A 23,935-nucleotide genomic window follows, 5' to 3' on the forward strand; every position below is an offset into this window, starting at 1 on the left:
CTGGGTGTCCATAAAAGGGAGCTACCCCCGACCCCCTTTCATTTATCACAAACACATTGCACTCATCCCTAGGCCACATACCAGTGCCCCTGCACCACTGGGCAGGCCAAGGGGCATCTAATCCCCATTGCCCTTTGCCTGTGGCTTCTTCCAGGCTTAATAAATTGAGGGATGGCTACATACTCCTGTCTTCAAACCTTGGTAACTCCGCAGGGGACATTTAATGCAAATTATGAAATGAACTAATTTGTATATTTGCAAATAATCTCTCCTTCCTCATTCTGGCCCATCCCTTTTCAGACCTCTCCCCACTCGTGAGTCTGCAGTCCTTCCCCTCCTTCCCTACCAGCTCCACCACCTCCCCAGGGATTGTGGCATGGGGAGCCGCAGAGAGGCCAGGCACCACAGCAGCCCCTGATGGGTAGGGAGGGGAATCCTGGAGCTGGATGTGGGAGTATCCCAGCTAGGCTGTGGGAATGCCACAATGCACTGTCACATGAGGGACTGGACACTAGGTAGCCCTGTCTGCTTCCCAGTGTCTCCCACAGCCCCACGGAGGGAGTGGGAATCCCGCTTTCTCCCAATTCACAGCACCTCTACCTACCCTGCAGAAAGGTGGAAGGGACTCTCAGCCCCACTCCCACCCAGCTCTGGGCAAGGCTGCAGGAAGGCTGTGCATGGTGTGTGTGTGTGTGTGTGTGTGTGTGTGTGTGTACACAGCACTCTCACACCCACCCCAGAGTGGCTGGGAAATGGGATGCACACATGCTTCTGGAGCACAGCACTCGTGTGCAGTCATCATCCTTGGCATGAATGTGATGTCATCACACAAGGGTAGGAGCTGAGGAAGCGACACACCTTGCTATTGAGTCCAAAGTCCAGACACAGCAAGAGCGGAAGATCTCCCCTTTCTTCTCTCTCGTGCAGCACAGTGTTACCTGTCACTAGAGTGAGCATGACACGGTTGCACCAACAGGCTCTGGGCTCCAGGCTTTGATATCATAGCTCTGTACAGATGGTGTGATGCCAGGGCCTTCAGGGAGATGGCTATGACTTTACATGGCAGTCTTGTGCCGTGTTCCTTTAATGCTGCAACAGGGCAGGCTTTGAAATGTGATGCCATCGGTTTGTTTGCAATCACCCAGGGCTACATTGTGCCTGCCCAGGCCAGTGAAGGCTCTCCTTGCACTCTCCTGCCTGGATTACTCAGGTACATGGAGCAGGAGACATGTCTGCAACCTCCTTCACTAGAGCAGGTGAGCAGGAGTGCAGGCAGGGGCATGCACAAGAGGGGTCAAGCAGAGGCATGGGCCCCCAGAAATCAATGGGGATACAGAGCTCCTCTGGGGCTGTGGCAGGGAAAGCAAGCTCCTCTGGCCCCTGGGTCCATGGCAGAGTTGCAGATCTCTTCCAGTCCCCAGGCCAAGTTTAAATTCCTGCACATGCCCCTGGCTACGTGGGAAATGGGCGGAGCCTAGGATTCATGCTTCAGGTGTGCTGGCCTGCATAACTGAACCAGCATTGGGGGCAGGGGGCTCATCCTTTGCTCCTGGTTTAGGCCAGCAGCAAATTACTACCCCAGGGGGGAAGCAGAAGGGAACTGTGCTTCAGAGGGGGTCTCTGCGACAGCACTCCCTGGGGCGACACAAGCTAGCAGCACAGTGCAGTGAAATAATTATATATTTCAATAAGGGTGTTTCAAAAAAATGCAACGGAAAACCCAGCTGAGTGCATCATCTTCAAATTTCAAAAACCAAACTCTCCCTGGGAAACAAGCTGTTTCACAAAGTGACTGGAAGCCCCTGAAAAGAGGAGAGTAAACCAGAAATGCCTCTTGATGTCAGAGAGAAGAATAGATGCATCCTGATGAAATACAGGGAAATAAAACCCGCGAGCCCTGGTGCAGTTGATCCAGCAGTGCCAAACATGGGATGAGCCAGTGAAGGATTACCCCTATGCATGAAGAATCCATTCCAGCAAGATATCAAACTGGGGACTTTTGCATCCAAAAGCTGTGACACTGCCTGTCAGGAAAATGGAGTCACCAAAGTTGTCATCAGCTTAACATTTTCCGGGGACTCCAAGTGAGCCAGGGCTCTGGGGCTGCAGAATGTTATGTGCATCTCCCGTTCTGTATGCTTTTCGGGTATATATCATGAGAATGTTTGTGATCCAGGACTTGTGTCTTGTACCTCATGGTAATCTCATCATGGCATATATACACCTCTACGCTAGCCATGGGAGAAAAGCAAATGGTTAGGGGAATTCAGAAGGATGGATGCTTCTCTGAACCAATAGAGGCCCCCGTGAAACTATTATTAGCATTTGAATTGGGGTAGCACTCAAAGTCCCAGTCAGGTGCTATGGGTGTGGCACAGTATCACAGATTCACAGAGGTATGTGTGTCTGTTACTGTACATCACAGGAGTGCAGGGGAGGGGAGCATGGAAAGGAGTAGGCAACAGAGAGACATAGAGGGGAAGGAGAGAAGGAACAGGGAGATGAGGGCAGTAATATAATACTTGGTGCTTTGAAAGGGCCAATTTCACAAAGTTGAAAACAACTATTAGCCAAATCAGCCTGGATGAAGAATGTAAATGGAAATGTGAATAATAATCGGGAACTTTAACAACATTTGACTAGATGCCCAAAAGCCACTATCCCACAATCGGGAAAGAAGGCTACATTGGTTCAAAAATCAGCCTGGCTTAGAGGGGAAGCGAAAGCACCAATAATAAATAAATATATAGCTAAATAAAAATAGGATAAAATGAAAGTTGATGACTATGAATATAAATGAGAAATTAGAAATTGTAGAAAATTGGTAAGGGAAGCAAAAGGACATACTATATGACCTATGGCCAGAAGAGTTTAAGACAATAAGAAGGATTTTTAAGTATACTAGGAACAAAAGGATCCCTAACAATGGTATTGGTCCATTACTAGATGGAAATAACAGAACTGTCAACAATAATGCAGAAAATTTAGAATGCTCAATAAATATTTTTGTTCTGTATTTGGGGAAAGACAGATGATGATAAATATCAGATGATGATGAAATGCTTTCCATTTCTAACAGTAACTTAGAAGGATGTTTAAAAACAGCTACTAAAGTCAGACTTTTTAAATCATCAGGTCCAGATAACTTGCATCCAAGAGTTTTAAAACAGCTGGCTAAGGAGCTCTCTAGACTATTTATGTTGATTTTCAATAAGTCTTGGAAAACTGGGCAAATTCCAGAACACTGGAAGAAAGTTAATGTTGTTGTGCCAATATTTTAAAAAAGGTAAATGGGGATGACCTGGATAATTATAGGTCTGTCAACCTGACACTGATTCTGGGCAAAATAATGGCATGGCTGATATGGGACTTAATACAGAATTAAAAAATGGTAATATCATTAATGCAAATCAGCATGGGTTTATGGCAAAATAGATCAGGTCAAACTAACTTGACTTTTTATGAGATTACAATTTTGGTTGATAAAGGTAATAGTGTTGATGTATATATTTAGACTTATGTAGGGCATTTGAGTTCATACCACAGGGTATTTTGATTAAATAACGAGAACTATACAAATTCAACATGAAACTCATTAAATGAATTAAAACTGGCTAACTGATAGGACCTAAAATGTTATGCTAAATGGGGAATTATTACTGAGAAGGTGTGAGGACAAGTTCTTGGCCCTATACTATTTAATACTTTTTTCAATGACATGGAAGAAAACATAAAATCATTCCTGACAATGTCTATGGATTGCACTGAGTTTGGAGGAGTGATAAATAATGAAAATAATCACTGACACAGGCAGATCTGGATTGCTTGATAACGTGAGGCGCAAGCAAACAATGTGTGTTTTAATACAGCTAAATGTAAAGTTATACATCTAGGAACAAAGCATGTCGACCATATTTATAAGATGGAGTACTCTATTCACTATGACCCAAGTCCTTTTGAGATTCACTGCTTCCCAGGATAGTTAGCTGAATGTAAGCTCCCAAAAGGGCTAATGCACTCCCTGGCTCTAGAAACAGGGGAATCTTGAGTAGGAGTAGGGAGATTCTATTACTTCTGCATTGGCACCAGTGCGACCACTACAGGAATACTGTGTACAGGGCTGGTGCCCACAATTCAAGAAGGATGTTGAAACATAGTAGAGGGTTCAGAGAAGAGTCATGAGAACAATTAGAGGATTGGAAAGCCTGTCTTATAGTGAAAGACTTAAGGAGCTCAATGACAGGTTTCAGAGTAGCAGCCGTGTTAGTCTGTATCCGCAAAAAGAAGAACAGGAGTACTTGTGGCACCTTAGAGACTAACAAATTTATTAGAGCATAAGCTTTCATGGACTACAGCCCACTTCTTCGGATGCATCCGAAGAAGTGGGCTGTAGTCCACACCTTAGAGACTAACAAATTTATTAGAGCATAAGCTTTCGTGGACTACAGCCCACTTCTCCGAAGAAGTGGGCTGTAGTCCACGAAAGCTTATGCTCTAATAAATTTGTTAGTCTCTAAGGTGCCACAAGTACTCCTGTTCTTCTTTTTAAGGAGCTCAATGTATGCCACTTATCAAAGAGAAAGTTAAGTTGTGATCTGATCACAGTGTATAAGTACCTACGTGGGAACAGAAATTTGATAATGGGCTCTTCAATTGAGTAGACAGATATAACAAGAACCAGGGGCTGGAGACTGAAGCTAGACAAGTTCAGACTGGAAATAAGACATCCTTTTTTAACAATGAGGGTTATTAACCCTTGGAACAACTGACCAAGGCATGTGGTGGATTCCCCATCACTGGCAATGTTTAAATCAAGACTGGATATTTTTCTAAAAGCTCTGCTCTAGTTCAACGACAGGTATTGGACTTGAAGCAGCAATTAATTCAGGGAAGTCCCATGGCCTGTGTGATGCAGGAGGTCAGAGCAATGATCACAGTGGTCCCTTCTGGCCATAACAAGCTATAGGATGGTAAGGTGTGGCAGGGAAGATGAGAGGGCATGTGTGTAGGGGATGCAGTGGGAGTGAAAAGGACCGGCACTGGCACAGAGTGTAGGAGGGGAAAGGTGGAGTCTTTTAGCCACGTTAAAACGTTTAAAGGTGTCTAGATGGAAACCTAGAGCAGCTAGGCCTGCTCCAATGCCCATTGGAGTCAATGAATATGTTTGCCTTGTTACTGGTGGGTTGTGGATCAGCACCTTAAACTTTTCCATATGGGCACAAGCTTCCCCACTTCCCTCAACCATCAACTCCCCTGTTTCCCTTTAACACTATCACCACCCCTCAGCCTCTGGGAGAGGAGATCTGTCAGTGCAGCGCTCCACTGCAGCACTGGCTATGCACCAGCCCCATGGGACCCTATGCTGAGCATTAACGTTTGGCTTCTTTAAAGAGAGCCTCCAGCAGGCAGGTGCGTTTCAGCAGAGTCCAGCCCAGGCCCTGCGTGATCTCACCCTTCCCTTAGAAGAAAGGACACCTACTGCAACAGTTTGAAAAAGGGGATCCTCCCAGCGTGCCTGTCTCTGGGGAGGGAGTTCATCAGGGCGTCCGTGGGTCAGAGTTCAGGTTGCCATGGGGATGCCGCAGGCGAAGTAGCTTTGTGACTCCTGGTGTTAAGGGAGGGCGTGAAAGGCAAGGAATTGGGGGAGGGGGTGGATTACCCCTGGATCTGACAGTGGTGCCTGGGGAGGCTGTCACTGCTCCCAATGAAAGGCACAGGGCATTGCAGGCCCTCCTGTGTGGGCCATGCAAGTAGATTCTCTGGGCACTCGGGGGTCAGTCCCCTCTCCAGGGGAGTGGTGTAGATGGCGGGGGAGAGGGGTGGTGCCTTCTCCACATTTCAGCGCAGAGAAGTGGCTCAGTGGCACAGCCCTGCCCTTTCTCGGCTCCACAGGCCCACCCCGTGCAGCAGGGACTAAGGGGCGCCGCTGAAAGCAGCTGGAGCTCGGTTTGATTGGGACACACGCCCACCGACCCCCTGACTTGAACTGCCCCCATCTCTTGGGTTCCCCCGGGCTGGGTTTGGGTCCCCCTGAGCTTTGTCCCGGCTGGAAAGTGAGCGTGACACCCTCCCCGCCGCTGCCAGTTTCCAAAGTGCCAAACTCGGTTCTGAGAGCGGGACGTGCCCCAGGGAGCGGGCAGAGCCCGTCTGGGCCCCTGTGCGGGAGGGACTTGATCGGGGGCCACTGGGCACTTAAGGGCCGGCGAGCGAAGAAAACTTGAGGCAGGCGGAAAGACAGCGGCCCAGCCGGTGCCTTGCTCTGTGCTGCCCCTGCGGCCAGAGCCCGAGGAGGGCTCGGAGCCCCACCCCTTGCGCCCCCAATCTGTCGGGTTTTCCCCGGCACGAAGCCCAGCTGGCGGCCAGACCGACTGCTCCGCTCCCCGCTGCCTCCTCCCAGCTTCCCCGATCTGTGCGAGGAGCAGCCGCGGAGATCCCCCGTGCCCGCCCCCCCCCGCCTGCCGCCCGCCCCCGCCTCGGCAGCAGCTGCTCCGCGCTCCCCGGTGTGCGCCCTGCCCAGGGCTGGCGGGACGCAGGGCGGTGGCGGGGGCGCAGGCTGGAGGCGCGGGCGATGCCGGCCGACCCTGCACAGCAGCCAGCGGCCAATCGGCGGCGAGCGAAACGGAGCGCAGGGAGCGCTCGGGAGGCGGCGGGCGCCGGCCGGGCAGTGGCGAGCGGCAGGCTCTGAGCGGCGGGGATTGCGCCGCCCGCTCTGCGCCCTGGGGACAGCGCCGGGGCCACAGCGCGCTGGGGGTTTGCCCCAGCCCCGGGAGTAGCCAGCTCGGGCTTCCCGCCGCGTGATCCCCGCCAGGATTTACGGCACGGAGGGAGGTGAGCAGAGCCCGGCAGCCGCCGCTGGATTACAGCCTCTGGACAGCTCCCAGGTAGGAGAAGGGGGCAAGCGCTGCGCTGCGCTGCGTTGCGCTGGCTCCGGGGCGCCGGGGGCTGGCCGCCCTCTCACGCGGCTCTGCCTGACTCCCTGGCGTGGAGCAGAGCCGGGCTCCGAGCCCTGCTCCGGCGCAGAGGCATGGCTGGTCGGAGCCTTTTCCCGACGGGGGGAGGGACTCAGACCCAACCGAAGGGAGGATGGGCGGGGGGGTCAATAGGGTCCCCCCGCCGCCTCCCGCGGATCTGCTCGGGCAGCGAGCACTAGTTGAAGTGTGGCTCGGGCTGCCACCTCCCACAGGGAAGCCCCCTCTGCCCCAGGCGCTCGCTCAGCTGGCGAAGGCTGGGGCTTCCCGCGGGTGGCAGGCATGCCAGTCGGAGGGCTGCACCCGTCCTGTGCCCAGCCTGAGTGACTCATGGGCAGCTGCGGGAGGAAGCCAGGCTTTCCCTGAACTGTGCATGGAGGAGGAAGCTACAGCTCCCGCCAGACAAGCTCTGTGTTAGGAGAGGCTATTCCCATGGGGGAGAGGGGGGAGAGCCCGACTCCCTGGATCTCCCCCGGCACCCCATGGGCAGGGAAGGGCTGGCATCAATCAACATAACCATGGGCACGATTATTGCAGGAGTGAGGAGGCAACTGGCCATAAAACCCCACCAACGTGCATGGGCCAGTGCCCGAGCTTCAGTCTCCCGCCCATCTGACACCACTGCCCCGCTCCACCTCCCCCAGCTACTTGTTACAGACAGCTGCATCCCTGTAAGCAGGCAGTAAAGTTAAGGCCACTCCTGCCGGAGACTTCAGTGGGTAGAACTCCAAGGGCTCTTCCCTTCCTGCCTGGGGAGGAAGCTGGGTTCTCCCCCAGCTCCCTGGGGCGGAGCAGTGCTCTGGAAGGGCTCTGGCTCTGTGAGGCTTGTTGTGTGTATCAGGATGACTGTTCATGCTGGCACCGGTGCCCCAGAAGCTATACCAATGAAAAGGGAGACGGGGATCAGCAAGGAACTGTCCATCACTTGCTCCCTTTCGCCTTGGGGACTTAAGCCCCCATGTAATGTCCCCCTGTAGCTGTCTCCTGCCTGAGAGGGGCAGATTGTTAGAGGATCGAGGCAGGTGCTAAATATTACGGGGAAACAAGAAGGTAAAATCTTGTCCCCTTCTGTCTCCTGCCTTGAACAGTGAACATCACTTCAGCTGGGAAGCCCACCATATAGGCCCATGCTGGCAACAGGCTCCTGCAGTCCAGGATTGCTGCTGGCTGAGCTGTCTCTCAGCATGGGGGCTGGGGGCTGAAGTGTAATTGCCTGAGGAGGCAAGGGGGATGTTGCAGATAGGAAGGCAGCTCTCTTACCTGAGTGCTCACATTTAGTACTCACATCTTGTGAGTGGATCGGCGATGGCAGCAGGGAAAGGGCTCCCAGCTGCTCTGCCCGGGACTGTGGATGGGAATGTTTCCTTTGCACACATACATGGCTGAGATATTTCTGGCAGCTCGTTAATCATAACTGCAGCGAGCTGCCCATTCAGGGCCCTTGTGTTTCTGCAGTGCTCTGTGAAGCTAAAGGGAATGGCTGGATTTCTCAGATGTTCTCCGGACCCCAGCTTCATCCCTTGTGCCTGGTTTGAGGATTCTCCTGGGTGTGACTGACATGCAGTATTTCAGCCAGGCCATTTGGAGTCAGATCTTCACTTTCCCAGACATGTGTCTGCTAGGGTGAACCCCGCTGATGTGCAGTTCTCAGTGGTTGATTAGCAACACTCCATGTGCCCCTGCTGCTAAAATACAGGGGAAGTCAACACTGCATCATGATCTTTGTCATGGCAACAGAGTCTGATGCCACTGGCACTTGTTTGTGATGTCACTGGGTAGTGGTGAAAAAGAAAAGGGGCAATGTCTGATGGAAGTGTTGGTTTCCTACACAGCCGCTCAGCTGCATGGTACAAGAGAGAGGCGCAGCTGACCCTGTGCTCTCAGGTTTATGTGAGTATCATTGCAGGGGAGTCAGACACTAAACCCATTTGCTTAATTACCATAATCCCATTATGGTAATTAAGAAAACCCCACAGCTCCCTTTTCCATGGCAAATGAATTTGCAGCAGCAACACAACATTCCCAAAGCCAAGCTAGGGCTAATGGAAGTAGATATCAGAGGCTAGTGTCATGCAGTGCTACCCGGGAGAGAGGCAGCAGCTGAGGTTAACACTCACAGGAAAAGCTCTTTGGGGCAGAGACTTCTTGCTCTGTATTTGCACCTAACCCAGGGGAGACATGGTCTGTGGGGCTGCTAGGTGCTACTGCCATGAAAATAATGAATACAAATAATCTGACTCTCTACTCCCAGAAGGCATTTCCTTTGGTCAGGCCGAAGGCCCTTACTGATGACAAGTGTAAGAGTTAGGTGATTGTTGTTACTGTTGTTGTTGTTGTGCAGTGGTGTCTAAAGCAGAGACTGCCTCAGAAGACAATGCTATGCATTTTCTACTGCAAGAAATGGGGAAGATTATAACTGCTGGGAATAGGCAGGGACCTTTCCATAACTGGAGCATAATGACATATTCCCACTTGCAGTCTATTTTTCCTTCCATGGATTGAGCTGGGAAGCTGAGATGTGAATCCAGCTGAGGGGAGCATGTGGATTCAGGATTTCTGTCAGTGCCCATTAGAAAGATGAGCCAAAACTGCAGCATTTATCTCTGGATCCAGATCCAGACTTTCCCAGAACTGGAAGGGGTTCAATTAAAATATTATTGATTCCAAGGCCAGAAGGGACCACTGTGATCATCTAGTCTGACCTCCTGCATAACGCAGGCTAGAGACCTGCCCAGAATAATGCTCTAGAACATAGATTTTCAAAAACATTCTAGGGTTCTAGCTCATGGCTCTCTGGAATCACTGTTACTTGCTCACTAGGAGCGAATGGAGCAGTCAGGGTGGAGACACAAGCTTCTGTACATACTGTGCTGCTCCTTAAGGGGGAACTGGAGATCTCTTCTGTGGCCAAGAGCTGAGTTCAAAGTTCTGTGTGTCCCTCTGCAATATGGCTGCACCATCCCCTACAACTCTGCAAAGTCAGCCCAGAGATGGGAGAAGAAGCTGGAATCTACCCCCAATAGCCCTACCTGGCCAGCCCTGTGACAGGAGAGAGAGCTGGATTCTACCCACATTAGCCCTGACTGGCTGGCCCAATGATGGCAGAGGGCGCTGGCATCTGTGCTGACTAACTGCAGGATCCTTGTTCCTGATGGTGATATGTAAGTCAGAAAGAACCCAGCTCAACTTCCAGACTTGAGGGAAAGTTTGCAGGGCTGGTAGATGGAAAACACATCTTTTTACTTGGAAGCCATTCAGATAGACTAAGGAATCATTGAGAGACCTCTGTCTCTTCTGACCTGGGCTCCTGCCATGCACTGCTCTGAGTCCCCTGCATCATACCATATCTTCTTACCTGGAGAGATGGACAAAATCTTGCAGGTGGGCCATGCTCTGCACTGGCTCCCCTCAGTTCCAAACCAACTCCAACATCCCGTTCCCTGCCTTCCAAGCCCCCTGGCTCCCCTCAGTTCCAAACCAACTCCAACATCCCGTTCCCTACCTTCCAAGCCCCCAGTGTGTCGTGATCTGGATGCCTGCGGAAATGCCTCTCCCTCCACCTTCATCCGAGCGTTCTATGATCATCAGGCACATTGCAGCTGAGCAAGTCCTGTGTGAATCTTCTGGGGGACTTGGGGCAGAGCATGCTCAGTGAATGGCCCTTCGCCCTTATGCTAGTGGTCAGGCTGAGCTAGTGTCTCCCAGCCTGCAGAGCGCCATGCAAAGCTCTCCTCTAGGAAAGCTGGACTTCCAAAGGGAAAGCTCTGTGGGGCTTTGATACCATTCACCAGCGGGGATGAGGCTAGCATCTGAGGCTAGGTCTACACTGGGGGGGGGGGGGGATCAATTTAAGATACGCAAATTCAGCTACACGAGTAGCGTAGCTGAATTTGACGTATCCGAGCTGACTTACCCCACTGTGAGGACGGCGGCAAATCGACCGCCGCGGCTCCCCCGTCAACGGCGCTTACTCCTACCTGCGCTGGTGGAGTACGTGCATCGATTCGGGGATCGATTGTCGCGTCCCGACAAGACGCGATAATTCGATCCCCGAGAGATCGATTTCTACCCGCCGATCCAGGCGGGTAGTGAAGACAAGCCCTGAGATGCATGTAATTATGTGGGAATATTTAGACCTACTGGAATGAATTCAGATCCTATGGGGCCCCCATAAACTCCCCAGAGTCTGGGGGTCAAGAAGCTGGGTTAGTCTTTTCCCACATCAAAAGAGACAGGGAGACAGGGTGGGGTCTCTTCTGTCCATCCCTTGTGAGTCCCCACTTCCTTTGTGACATCACCATGCACATTCTCCCTGCTCTGGCTGTCAGGTGCAGAGCTGCTGCGGGGTAATGTGCATGAGGGAGAATGTAAGTATCTCAGAGAAACAGAAACAGCAAAACCTTCCAAAAAATCCCCCCGCCAGAGCCTCCAGGGCCAGAGAAAATCAGGGTTTACAAAAATTAAAATCAACGTGGATCATGTGATTTTAGGGTCTGGCCATGATTTTTGCTGCATCTTATGATAGTTTGAATTGAATAGAAAATTGGTTTCTTTCTTGTTCCCATTGCAAGGATGCAGCCGTCCCAAAGGAAACAAATGTTCGGCTGCCTGCTTAACCCAGTTTTACAGAAAACTGCTTCCAGCCAAACAATAGCCGCGGTAGAAATGGGAACTCAAACCCTGCCCCATTCACCTCATCTCAAAAAGCCAAGAGAGACACCCCTTACTTAACAGCAATGATTGTGTTGGAGCTCTAAGCTGGGATGCAGGAGACCTGTGACCAGTTCCCAGCTCTGCTTTAGACCAGCTGTGTGAAGTTGATGGAATTTAGGATCCTAAATACCTTTGAGGAGCTGGGCCTTTGATCCCTGGATGTAACAAAGAGGTGGAATTTCTCTCCCTCCCAGGAGTTCTTTGGGAATAAATCCCCACAGCCCTGGGAGATGCCCAGATGCTATGTTGGAGGGTGCTGTACTAGCACCTAGCTAAGGAGATGTAATATTTTCTATTCCTGGTTTCCTAGTTAAATATGTAGGTTGATATATTATTATTGTGACTGTACAATGTGCACCATAAATTGTACAGGTGTGCAATGCAGCTGTGTTAATATTCCTGCTAGCTTCCTCTTTGTTTTTTATATCATAGCAGTAATATTTATATTATATTATAATTATAGCCTAAAGGCTCCAACTCAGATACAGGTTCTGTTGTGCTAGGTGCTGTACACATCCCTACTGAAAGGCAGGTCCTGCCCTGAAGAGTTTACTGTCTAAACAGACCAGACAGACGGGGTAGGAGAAGAAACAGAGGCTCAGAGAAATGAAGTGATTCATCTGAGGTTCTAGAGCAGGTACTACAGGATAGACCCTAAGTCCACTGATTCCTGGTTGTCCAGCGGCTTCTAGTCATTGGAATGACTTAATGGAGTGAGACGGGATATAAGGAGGAATAATGGGATATAATCAAGCAGAAAACTAGTGGGGCTGAGAACCAGGAAAAGGTCTCTAATGTTGAGGTTGTTTACACTGTGGTACAGCTTCCCAAACGAAGTGGTGGAAATCCCACAGCTTGAAATCCTTCTTAGGTAGACTGGGCTAAGCAGTCCCAAGTACAGTCCTGCCCTGCCTCCCCGGAGGATGGGCTGGAGACAGGGAAGGGACAAGCTGTTGCTTTCTCAGCTCTGGTTTACATGATAATTGTGCAAGGATAACATTTCCAGATGGGAAATAGTCTGGGCTTGATTTTCCTCTCACACTGGTGCGATTCTATTCATATCACTGGGATTACTCCCATTGTATGCTGGTGGAAAGGAGAGCAGGATGAAGCCCTGAAGTGTATGTACTGCACCTCCTGTACTGCAGGGGGCTCCAGGCTGTGACACAATAGAACACTGTGGGTCTCAGACATTGCCTCTGGACTGTGCAATCCATCAGTGCCCCCATATTTGACCTAACGCCTCCATGACAAAGTTCAGCCAATGCAACTCTATCCTGATCCATCCGATCATTCTAGTCTTGCAGCTCCTGCTGGCTGAGAGACAAGCATAGTAAACATCATGTAAACACTGACTCCCAGTGACTAGGGGAAGGAATCTTAGTTTTGACCTTTGTCTGGGTTTTGAACCTAAACCCCTAGCAGGAAAAGAGGCTGAAACATATAACCCCTCTGCTCCAAGGTCATCTACCTGAGCTTCCTAGAACACCCTATTCTCTGCCTTCACTTCCACTTCCCGGGCAGCCTTGACTTCTCTAGCCTTATCTCTTCACAAAGCTGTGTGTGTGTGTGTGTGTGTGTGTGTGTGTGTGTGTGTGTGTAGAGGCATATCTCAGCACTTTTTGTAGGCCGCCTTTATGAACAATCAATTCTCTCTTCAATTCTCCAGCTTTCCTTCTCATTCAAAGGGTTCTTTGTATTCTCCACACGCATTGTGATGCTGGAATCCAGGCCCTTTCCCCCTCTCCCCAGAGGGGCACACAAACATCTCAGGCGGTCCCATATCAAGGTTCTAAGTCTCTCTGCTTCACAGGTGCCAGGAATGAGGGGCACTGGCTTTGTGCTTCATAGCAATGGCATGGAGAGGTCCAGCTGAATGGGAGCCATCTGTGTTTACTTGCTGTGCCTTCTCCTCAATTAGCTGCCGTTGCTTTGATAGTACGCCTTGTATGTAAATATGGATCTCTCCAGAGAGCTGCTAGGAGGCACATTTGGCAATTTAATCGCCCTGGAGCAAAACTATTGTGAGTGGTTTTCAGTTGCAGAAAACAATAAAAAACAATGGAAGATCGGAAGTGTTCAGATTTATGGGTTTATCTGTTCCTCCTCATTTTCCCTGCCATCTTATCTAATTATCCAAGATATTTGTGTTTCCCAAGAAGCCAGTTTTCTCCTCCTACCTGACCCTGAAGCAAGAGTTTTCGGGCAGAACAATCCCTTCCCCAGCAGCATTGTTTGATGGCACGGTGCCCGAGTTCACTGCAGGCTTTGGTGAGAAATGAATCCTGGGTGTTTGGGAAAGGAAGCTGTTAGTTGAAGCTGGAGATCTGGGGGATCCAGCATAGGGCAGGCTGTGGGAAATGCTTTTTGTGCAGGATTCTCTCTCAATCCCTCCCCCTCAAAAAAGTTTCGTTTCCTGGTGTGAAAAATAGAGTGAGCGCCGTGTCCGAGTACCATGTCAGAAGGGCTCTCTGCAAAGGGGAGATTCTAGTCCTTTTTTTTTCCTGTTTCCAGCACCTGCACAGCTGCCACTGCAGCTCTCCACGTTCCTGAAACTGCCACCGAGCACCCCCAAAATCTACCTGTGCCAAGTGGAGAGTTCCCTCCCACACCAGACCTTTCTGTGATGCTAGCCCTGGAAAGGGTGTCAGTGGAATGAGAGGAGCTGGCTATGGAGCTCTGCTCCCCCATGGCAGAATCAGGTTAATTCAGGTGGGCAGCAGTAGATCGGGCTGAGGTGGAGGGAAGAGGAATCCATCATGATACCAGCTCTGGACAGCCTCTGAGCCGGTGCTTGGATTTGGGGAGTGATATTTATGTGATGGGGCTGGTCTATGTGCCGTTCTGGTTCTTCTCTCCCAGTGTCGCTGGATAAGAGTAGTCCCTACAGAAACCTGAATGGGTGTAAACTGCTGGAGAGCTGTCTCCGCCTTCCAGTCACATCAAATACTATGGTATCCAGCCCTTTGGCTGTTGAAAGCTGCTCTGCCTCCCTCAGGGGCTGGAGCAGCTGGCTGGGGGCAGTCAGATACAACATCTTTGTGTGGGGGCAGGAGAGAAGCAAGTCACTGGCAGCCTCCTCAACACTGCCCATGAAGACTCATGTGCAGCATAAGGCACCTGTATATGTCTGGTGTCACCCGGATCGTAACAGCTAGAGACTGGTGCATCTGCAATGCAAGAATGAGAGGACCACAGTCAGCCTCAGCATAGGCAGGCACAACTGCTAGTGGAGGCCATTCATCCGTGTCAGCTTACACTGGGAGTGACTCTGGGGAAGCCAGGGGAGGAACCCACAGTGGGGCGCAAGAGGGTGGGGGGCTGTGAGTTAATTTAGCACATCTGCCAATCCCCCTACATGCTGTGCCTCATGCAGTGCAGAAGGAAGGAGTGAGCTGAGCCTATGGCTGGCTGCTGAGGGAGATGGAGGGAAGCAAGTGGAGGGCTCTGTGGGCAGGACAGGAATGAGGCACTCTATGGGTCTGAAGTAGGGCTGGGCCTTCTCTTTTCCCTGAATTTCAAACCCAACCCAACCTATCAGGTGTAAGTGTCCTTGGGCCCCGTTCCACTGAGGAGAGAGACGGTGGGAGGGACAGAAAAAAACGCATAGACGCTATAAATATTTTATGCAATATGCCCCATATCTAGCCAACCCTCCCTTCCCATGAAGAACCCAGACATTCATCTTCCTAACTGTGACCCACCTACCCATTATACAAACTAGCCTATGAACTGCTAAACATCCTGTGTATATGGGGCTCAAGCCTCCACCAGGCCTCCTCCCATTACTGCTAAAGACTGCAGCATCCACCACCTAGCTTTACATGTACTTCCATCATAAACACCGTGAGCCATTCACACCAACTGTCCAAATTAAACACTGTTGTATACTGTTGGAGCTCAACAAATTATTATATAGTAGCACCACCTATACTTAACGCTGCCTAAGATTTCCCATTATAAGACCCTCTTTTCAGTTGCTTATAACGTGGCCAGTCTTTAACTGCTTGGGCTGAAATTTTCCATGCCAGGTGTCTACCTCAGGCTGACTTTTTTTGTGTGTGAACATTTCAGCCTAAATGGTTCAACCATTTCCAAGAACAAGATTGGGGGAAATATGTTGTTTGCCCTTGTTAAAAAAATAATCATTAGTGCTATCAGTTCCTCTATTAGCTCAAGTGGCAGAGGTCTGTCCAATGGATCTAAAGGTTCCACCCCTTCTGATGAACCATTTGGGTGTCAATATGATTCCTCAGGATGGAGTTCCTCATTTTTCAATTTGTTTTGAAAACCTAGTCTCTCTCTCTCACTCACTCTTTCGCATACAAAACTCTCTTAAAAGAACATTAAAGTTCCAAAGTCAAGCCTGCAAAAGTTAGGAAATACCAGAATGAAGGTTGCCTGTGCTTCCTTAATTTGCCTCCCCCTCCCACGTGTGTATGCATTAGGGTACCATATTTAATTACATGATCAAATACTATTTTTTCCACAGGATCCTGCCAAGTTCAGAACACAGGACGGAGGGTACTCACTGAGTGAGCCACTGTTCAATATTGTGTGTTCGCCTTAGAATAATATAATCATAGAAGATTAGGGTTGGAAGAGACCTCAAGAGGTCATCTAGTCCAACCCCCTGCTCAAAGCAGGACCAACCCCCAACTAAATCATCCCAGGCAGTGCTTTGTCAAGCCGGGCCTTAAAAATAGGGTTACCATATCTCATAAATAAAAAAAGAGGACCCTCCACGGGCCCTGGACCCGTCCATTTCCCCACCCTAGCCCTGCCCCAACTCCGCCCCTTCCCCACCCTAACTCCGCCCCCTCCTCCCTTCCACTCCCAGCCAGGGGGAAAGGGCTGCCCCAGTGCTACCGGCTTCAGGGTTTGCCGGGCAGCCCCCAGACCCTGCGCCCCCAGCCGGCGCTTCCCCAGCGCAGCTGGAGCCCGGGAGGGGAAGCGCCCAGCCGGGGGCGCAGGGTCTGGAGGCTGCCCGGCAAACCCTGAAGCCGGTAGCACTGGGGCTTTGGGCAGCCCCTATGCCTCCGGACCCTACGCCCCCCAGCCGGGCACTTCCCCTCCCGGGCTCCGGCGGCGCCCGAAGCCGGTAACGCTCGGGCAGCCCGGCTCTTAAACAGAGCCGAAGAGTCAGGGAGGAGCAGAGCCGCCATTTTTCCGGACATGTTCAGCTTTTTGGCAATTCCCCCCGGACAGGGGTTTGACTGCCGAAAAGCCGGACATGTCCGGGAAAAAGAGGACGTATGGTAACCCTACTTAAAAACCTCTAAGGATGGAGATTCCACCATCTCCCTAGGTAACCCATTCCAGTGCTTCACCACTCAACTAGTGAAATAGTGTTTCCTAATATCCAACCTAGACCTCCCCCGCTACAACTTGAGATCATTGCTTCTTGTTCTGTCATCTGCAATCACTGAGAACAGCCTAGGCTACATCCTCTTTGGAACCCCCCTTCAGGTAGTTGAAGGTCGCTATAAAATCCCCCCTCTCTCTTCTCTTCTGCAGACTAAAGAAGCGCAGTTCCCTCAGTCTCTTCTCATAAGTCATGTGCCCCAGCCCCCTAATCATTTTCATTGCCCTCCACTGGACGCTCTCTAATTGGAGATAAATAGATTTCTCCCTTAATTGGCTCTGAGATGGGCAGATCGATGACCTGCAACTATCCTTTCTCTGCGCCATAGATTTCAAGAGTATGTGATTGGCCCCCATTAGCCCTCAGTGACTGTGAGTGGAGTGGGCAGAGTTGGGCGGTGGGGTGGGGGAGTGTGCCAGTGACTGGATTAGAGAGTGCCCAGTGTCCATGACTCTGTAATGGAAGTGAAAGGGTTGTCTAGAATTCATAATTGGTGTGGGCCAAGGTGTCACCTTCTAAGTTCTTATGGAGAGGGGAGGGTCCAGGAGGAAGGGCACAGAGTTATTGAAGGGGCCTACAGTGAGAACCAGGCTTCCTCTTTGCCTAAGGGTGCTTTGGGGAGCTAGGGTGACCAGATGTCCCGATTTTATAGGGACAGTCCTGATTTTGGGGTCTTATATAGGCTCCTATTACTCCCCACTCCCTGTCCCAATTTTTCACACTTGCTGTCTGGTCACCCTATGGGGAGCTCTTCTGCGGCTATGGCCAGTGGCTAGGGCAAGTGCCCTGCCTTAGGCAGCAGCTGCTTCCTCTGGGTTCTCTTACCTTGCATTAGATCCTTTCCATCATCCCGCTGAGACTGTAACTTGCAGGGAGCCCCCACTGGGGATTTCAGTGTCCTTCAGGAACCTCGTTCTTCTGCAGAGCTTCTAATTTTTTGTACAATGGAGCTACTGCTGTCAAGGGCTGGCAAGCTGCAGCAGTCTGCAGGCTGCGCGCGTCATTTCCTGCAGAGACACAGAGGAGGGCCCTTATGCTCCCTGAGCCACAGCTGCTAAGCCGACAGAGTTTACAAACGCTGCAGGCAACACCGAGGAGGTGATAAACTCCAGAGGATTAATGGGAAGCTGCCTTGCAGAGAGCTCTCAGAAATTCATATCGGCACATCACATGGCTGAAAATCCCCACCTGACCTTAATAAAAACATGCAGCAGTTCTCATCAAGGACTAATGTATAAAATAAAGGGGATTGTTTCAGTCCAAGCCATTTTGAGGTAGGAGTTTACAAAACTAACTAAATAAAAAATGCAGACTTCTTTGTGAGCAACACCTTAGTGAGAGTGTCAGATCCCCAGACTGCCAGATCCCCAGACTGCCTTGTCTGATTAATCTCAAGCATTCTAAAAAGAAATTAAAAAGAAAACCTTCTCTAGCTAGAGACCACAGATGAAAGACGAAACAGCAGAAAGGAGCTTTGTAGAGAAAGTTAGACAGGGAGATGGGGGAGTGTCAAAATCAGTCCTATAATGGGAAGCAAGTCACTACAGTTCCATAATAGTACCTTTCATCTTGAAGGATCCAAAATGCTATTCAGACTACGTATACACAGTAGAGCTGGAGAATAATTCACAATGGCTAAATTTATCTAATGAAATTAGCCTCTTTTCCGGTGGCAGAATAACCATAAACACATCACCATTTTTTTGAATGTATTCATAATTTGAAATCATTCAGTGAATATTGTTCGGAATCTTTTACTCTGTGAATTTATCATGGGTATTCCAAACTTGAGGCGTGTTGCTCCGTGATGAGTCACATGGCATTGTTCTGTACCTGGACTGGATGAATGCACAGTAAGTAATATTTGCTTACCACCGTTACTTGTGCACACAGCCCTGAAATGTGCTGATTAGGCCAAAACCTGACATACTTACTTAGCCCTTTCTCAGGCCAAACTCCCGTTGAGAACAGCCAGAGGAGTAAGAACTGACGTTCTTCAAGAACTGACCCTCTGTGCCAGCAAACCACAGGGACTTGACTACAGAAGAGGCATTGCTCGGCCAAAGGCAGTGAATTGGATGGTTTAGTTGACTGTGTGTGGCCCATAGCATCGTTCAGCCTGCTCTAGCACCTTGCCTCATGGGATCACTCATAAAACTCCATGAAGCAGGACAGCTAATCAGCAGCCAGCTAATTAGCTGCCAGCCCCTCTCACTCTGGTGCTAAGAAGCTGAGTGTGAGGCTGGCATGGTCAATGTTGTTTTTATGTTGGGGGGTATTTGTCTGAGTCTCCACCAGGAACCTCTCTAGCTCCTCCCTCTCCAGCCTGGCTGTCCTGCTGGCCAGAGGGCTGGACCCAGGTCTCTGCATACATCACTGCAGCACGAGGCAGCTCCGGGTACTGCTGTAATTAACCCTCCTGGTTCTGTCACTAAGCTTGACTTCCACAGGGTCAGGATTTCGCTCACATTCTTTACAGCACACCCAGGCATGGAGGCTCACTCTGGGTAAGGTGCAGCTGGAGTGGAATCACTGGAGCTATCAGCACATTAAATCCAGTATTTCAGGGTTACTAAACACGTTTACGAGACCCAGACAGGACTTGATTCCATTATGTTAATTTTGCCTGTTTTAATCAATAATTACTTTGCAAAAAAGCGATAAATATTGTACTTTGTCTCAGTAACCTTTGCAGGAAAGGCAGGTCTCTTCTCTTTCCACCTGGTTCTGTTGGTTCTCGGAAGAGAGGGCCTGGACCTGAAAGACCTGCCCAGCTAGGAGCTGCAGGGCCAGTAGACTCCAGTTAGGAGTTGCCGCAGGGCCAGTGCGCTGCAGTTTTGGGGCTCTGCAGTGCTAGTGAGCACAGTCAGGATCAGAGCTGGTCAAATTAAAAATAATGTTTGTTACAAATGTCGCCTCTTCTACAGCTAGTGAACCCTTCCTGAACTGATCCTGGTTCCCACCCAATGTATTCAGCAGTGCTGTCTTCAAATGGATTAATTTATTTGAACAATTTTATGCTAGTGGATATTGTGTGAACTGTTCACTTAGACCATTCACTATTCCAGCGGTTCTCAAACTGTGGGTTGGGACCTCAAAGTGGGTCATGAACCCATTTTATTGGGGTCACCAGGGCTGAAGCCTGAGCCCGACTGCCCAAGGCCAAAGCCAAGCCTGAGGGCTTCAGCACTAGGTGGCAGGGCTCAGGTTACAGGCCCCCTGCCTGGGGCTGAAGCCCTGGGGCTTTGGCTCTCTGTCCAGGATGGTGGGACTCAAGCTTTGGCTTTGGCTTTGCCCTCCCCTCTTCCTGCCCAAGGCAGCGGGACTCAGGCAGGCTCAGACTTTGGTCCCCCTTTCTGGGGTCATAAAGTAATTTTTGTTGTCAGAAGGGGGTCACGGTGCAATGAAGTTTGAGAACCCCTGCACTATTCATTATTCCTTCTGTGCAGTAAACCGACTACGTCACATGGGATTGCTTCAGCTTCCTGATTGGCTGACTCAAACTTCTGAAACATGAGGCTGATGAGGGAACACAGGTGCATTGTGCGTTTCTGAGTGTGTCTGTGACTGTGTGACTGATTGTCAATGTGCATGACTGTCAGGCGAGCAGGGAATGAGATGCGGGTGCGGAAGAAGATCGACATACAAGAGCATGTTTGATAGGATGTGCCTGTGAGTGTTACTATGTGTGTCTTTCAGTCTATATCTGTATATGTCTTCGTGTGCAGCTGTCAAATGAGCAAGGACTGTGAATGGTACCTGTGAGGGAGTGACTGTGAGTGAAGGCAGAGGGATTTGTGTGTGTGTGTGTGTGACTTTGTGTAGGCTGGAGGATGCTTGTGTGAGCGTGCACCACTGGAACGTGAAATGCTGAAACTAGGAGGTAGGCAGGGATGTTACATTAAGTGTTTATAGCAGCTCCTCGCTTTCCATCTAGACAAAGCCATAAATGAAGGAAAGGGCTGTTAGCAGGGAATCTAAGTACTGAAACCAGCCTTGGAGATCTCAGCTGCGTTTACAAGGAATTGGGAGGATCGGGAGATTCCTCGTTATTAATATAATAATATCTAGGCTGCAAACACACGACAGCTACTGCTGAGATGGGGGCCCACTTACATTTTGGCTACCACTGGCAGTTTAGACATTAACTGTGTGCTCTCACCAAGCCTTGGTTATAATTAAGCCTTGCTTGGTTACAGGACACTGTTAAGGCCCTGCCTACAATACACCTGGCAATAAAGACAGCTGTGTTGTAACTTGTGTTTGCAGTTATGAACAGACTTTAAATGATGGTGCAGGGGCATAAGTGAGAGGCAAGAAGCAGATTCCCTCTCCCTAAGTCCCTCCACCCCTGAGGACTGTGCTCTGCATGGCCTTCCAGGGAAACATGTTGCTCCTGCTGGAAGCTCTGGTAGAGGGCTGCCATGCAAGGTCCACAGCATCTTCACGCCCTGCTTATGAGTGCCACGCACACTTTCAGACAAAGAATCCTGACCCCTTAGTGTGTAGGTGAGGGAACCTCCGCCATCACAGAAACAACCTATAGTGTGTGTGCGTGTCACGCACCGTTCTGTGAGGAGGGACATGTGCAGAGGGTGTGGGGAGAGCTGAGAAGAAAATGCAGTCTCTGCAGAATCAAGATTTTCAAGTTTGCTGGAATTTTTAAATTTTCCCTCGGGGCAGTGGAAATAAAATATTCTAGCCCGAATCGAAGCGATTCAGCTTGTTGAACTGAGCCGAAACATTTCATTTACAAGTATCAGAGGGGTAGCCGTGTTAGTCTGAATCAGTAAAAAGCAACAGAGGGTCCTGTGGCACCTTTAAGACTAACAGAACTTCTGTTAGTCTTAAAGGTGCCACAGGACCCTCTATTTCATTTACAGTCACTTCAACATAAGCTGCATCTACCTGTGGTGAAGCAGTCCCTCATGGGAGTTGTGGTTTGGGTGCTTCAATGGGCTAGAAGGTAGATGTATGCCAGTCCGAGGGCTCGCCCATAGGGGAGAACCACAACTCCCATGATGCACTGTGGCAGCTCAGGCAGGCACTAATTGTCATCCCCATATACATGGGGAGTGGGTACAGCAGGGGGAGTTCAAAAATTAAAATAACAGACAAAAATACAATATAATTTATTTTTAAAAGGCTCGTTATTTGGGTGGGGGTCTGATTTGTGCTTTTTGGCAAAACTGCATTTAGACAATTCCAAATTATCCTATTTCTGGAATTTTTTGTTCCACCAAAAATGTCAGTAATTCAAATTTTTGTACCAATTTGTGAATTCCTTTGAAATGTCAGAATTTCCCACAGCTCAGCTCTGGTGACGTTCCAGTGGGAATGAGAGTGAGATAGTTCTACCAGATCCTTTCACAATGGTTTTTAAGGAGTCACCAAATGAGAAACGTTAGAGTTCTCTTGGGAAATGCACCTCTGACACCTTTTTGGCCTCCTCGAGTGCACTCAAACTTCTAGTCATCACCTTTCTCAGGGCAGAGCCCTGCAACTTTCCCCTTCTAGACTTGGGCCTTAGGCTGCAGACTGCAATTCAGTATGATTCGTTCAGCAGGTCTGAGTTTGGTTCATAGATTCCAAGAGCAGAAGGGAACATTGTAATCACCTAAATTGACCTTCTGTATAACACAGGCCAGAGAACTGCCCCACAATAATTCCTAGAGCAGATCTGTAGAAAAATATCCAATGTTGATTTAAAAATGGTCAGTGGTAGAGAATCCACTGATAAAGTGTTCCAATAGTTAATTATTCTCACTGTTAAAAAATGTACAGCTTATTTCTAGTTTGAAATAGTCTAGCTTCAACTTCCAGCCATTAAATCATATTATATGTTTGTATATATTTGTTATATATTTGTTCCCAATGTTGATACTTACAGACAGTGATCAAGTCATCCTTTACCTTTCTCTTTGTTAATACATTTATAAATAGATTGAGCTGCTTGAGTCTATCATTATCAAGCAGGTTTTCTAATCCTTTAATCATTTTCATAGCTCTTCTCTGAACTCTCCAATTTATCAAGTTCCTTTTTGAATTGTGGGCATCAGAGTCAGTAGCGTAGCTGGGGGAGAGCGGGGCAGTGGCCACTCCCCCACTGAGCACAAGTGGCGCCTTGTCAATTTCTTGGCACCTTTTTACTCACCTGGGGGAGCGATAAAAAAGAAAGGCACCACCTGCTGTGGCACTTTTATTTTACTCACCCGGTGGCGCTCCGGGTTTTCGGTGGCACTTCAGCGGAGGGACCTTCACTCGCTTCATAGGTCTTCGGCGGCATTTCGGCGGCGGGTCCTTCAGTGCCACCGAAGACACCTGGAGTGAGTGAAGGTTCCGCCGCCGAAGACCCGGAGTGCCGCCGGGTGAGTAAAAGCGTCGCATCGGGTTGCGCCTTTTTTTTTTATCGTTCCCCCTGTTCCCTTCACCTGGCTACGCCACTGATCAGAAGGGACATGGTTTTCCAGTAGTGGTTGCACCAGGGCCAAATAAAGAGGTAAAATAAACTCTCCACTCCTTCTCGAGATTCCCGTTTATGCATCCTAGGATTGCATTAGCCCTTTTGACCACAGCATTGCACTGCAAGCTCACGTTCAGCTGATTATCCACTATGATCCCCAAATCTTTTTCAGAGTCCCTGCTTCCCAGGATAGAGTCCCCATCCTGTTAGTATGGCCTACATGCCTTGGTCCTAGAAGTATTTACATTTGGCCATATTAAAATGCATACTGTTTGCATGTGCCCAGTTTACCAAGCAATCCAGATATCTCTGTATCAGTACCTGTCCTCTTCACTATTTACACTCCCCCCAATTTTTGTGTCCTCTGCAAATTTTATCAGTGATGATTTTATGGTTTCTTCCAGGTCATTATTAAAATTGTTAAAT

General features: G+C 49.6%; 1 protein-coding gene across 1 annotated transcript in view; it reads left to right on the forward strand.

Moving 5' to 3' along the window:
• The first annotated feature begins 6,659 nt into the window (after window positions 1-6,659).
• TMEM121 (transmembrane protein 121) overlaps window positions 6,660-23,935 on the forward strand; it is a 189,123-nt gene continuing 171,847 nt past the window's right edge. The window contains exon 1 of the mRNA XM_065555737.1: window positions 6,660-6,881. The gene's annotated coding sequence lies outside the window, so the exon portion shown is untranslated. The remainder of the gene's footprint in view (window positions 6,882-23,935) is intronic.

Source organism: Chrysemys picta, chromosome 8 (genome assembly GCF_011386835.1).
Source record: "Chrysemys picta bellii isolate R12L10 chromosome 8, ASM1138683v2, whole genome shotgun sequence".
Classification (NCBI taxonomy): Eukaryota; Metazoa; Chordata; order Testudines; family Emydidae; genus Chrysemys; species Chrysemys picta.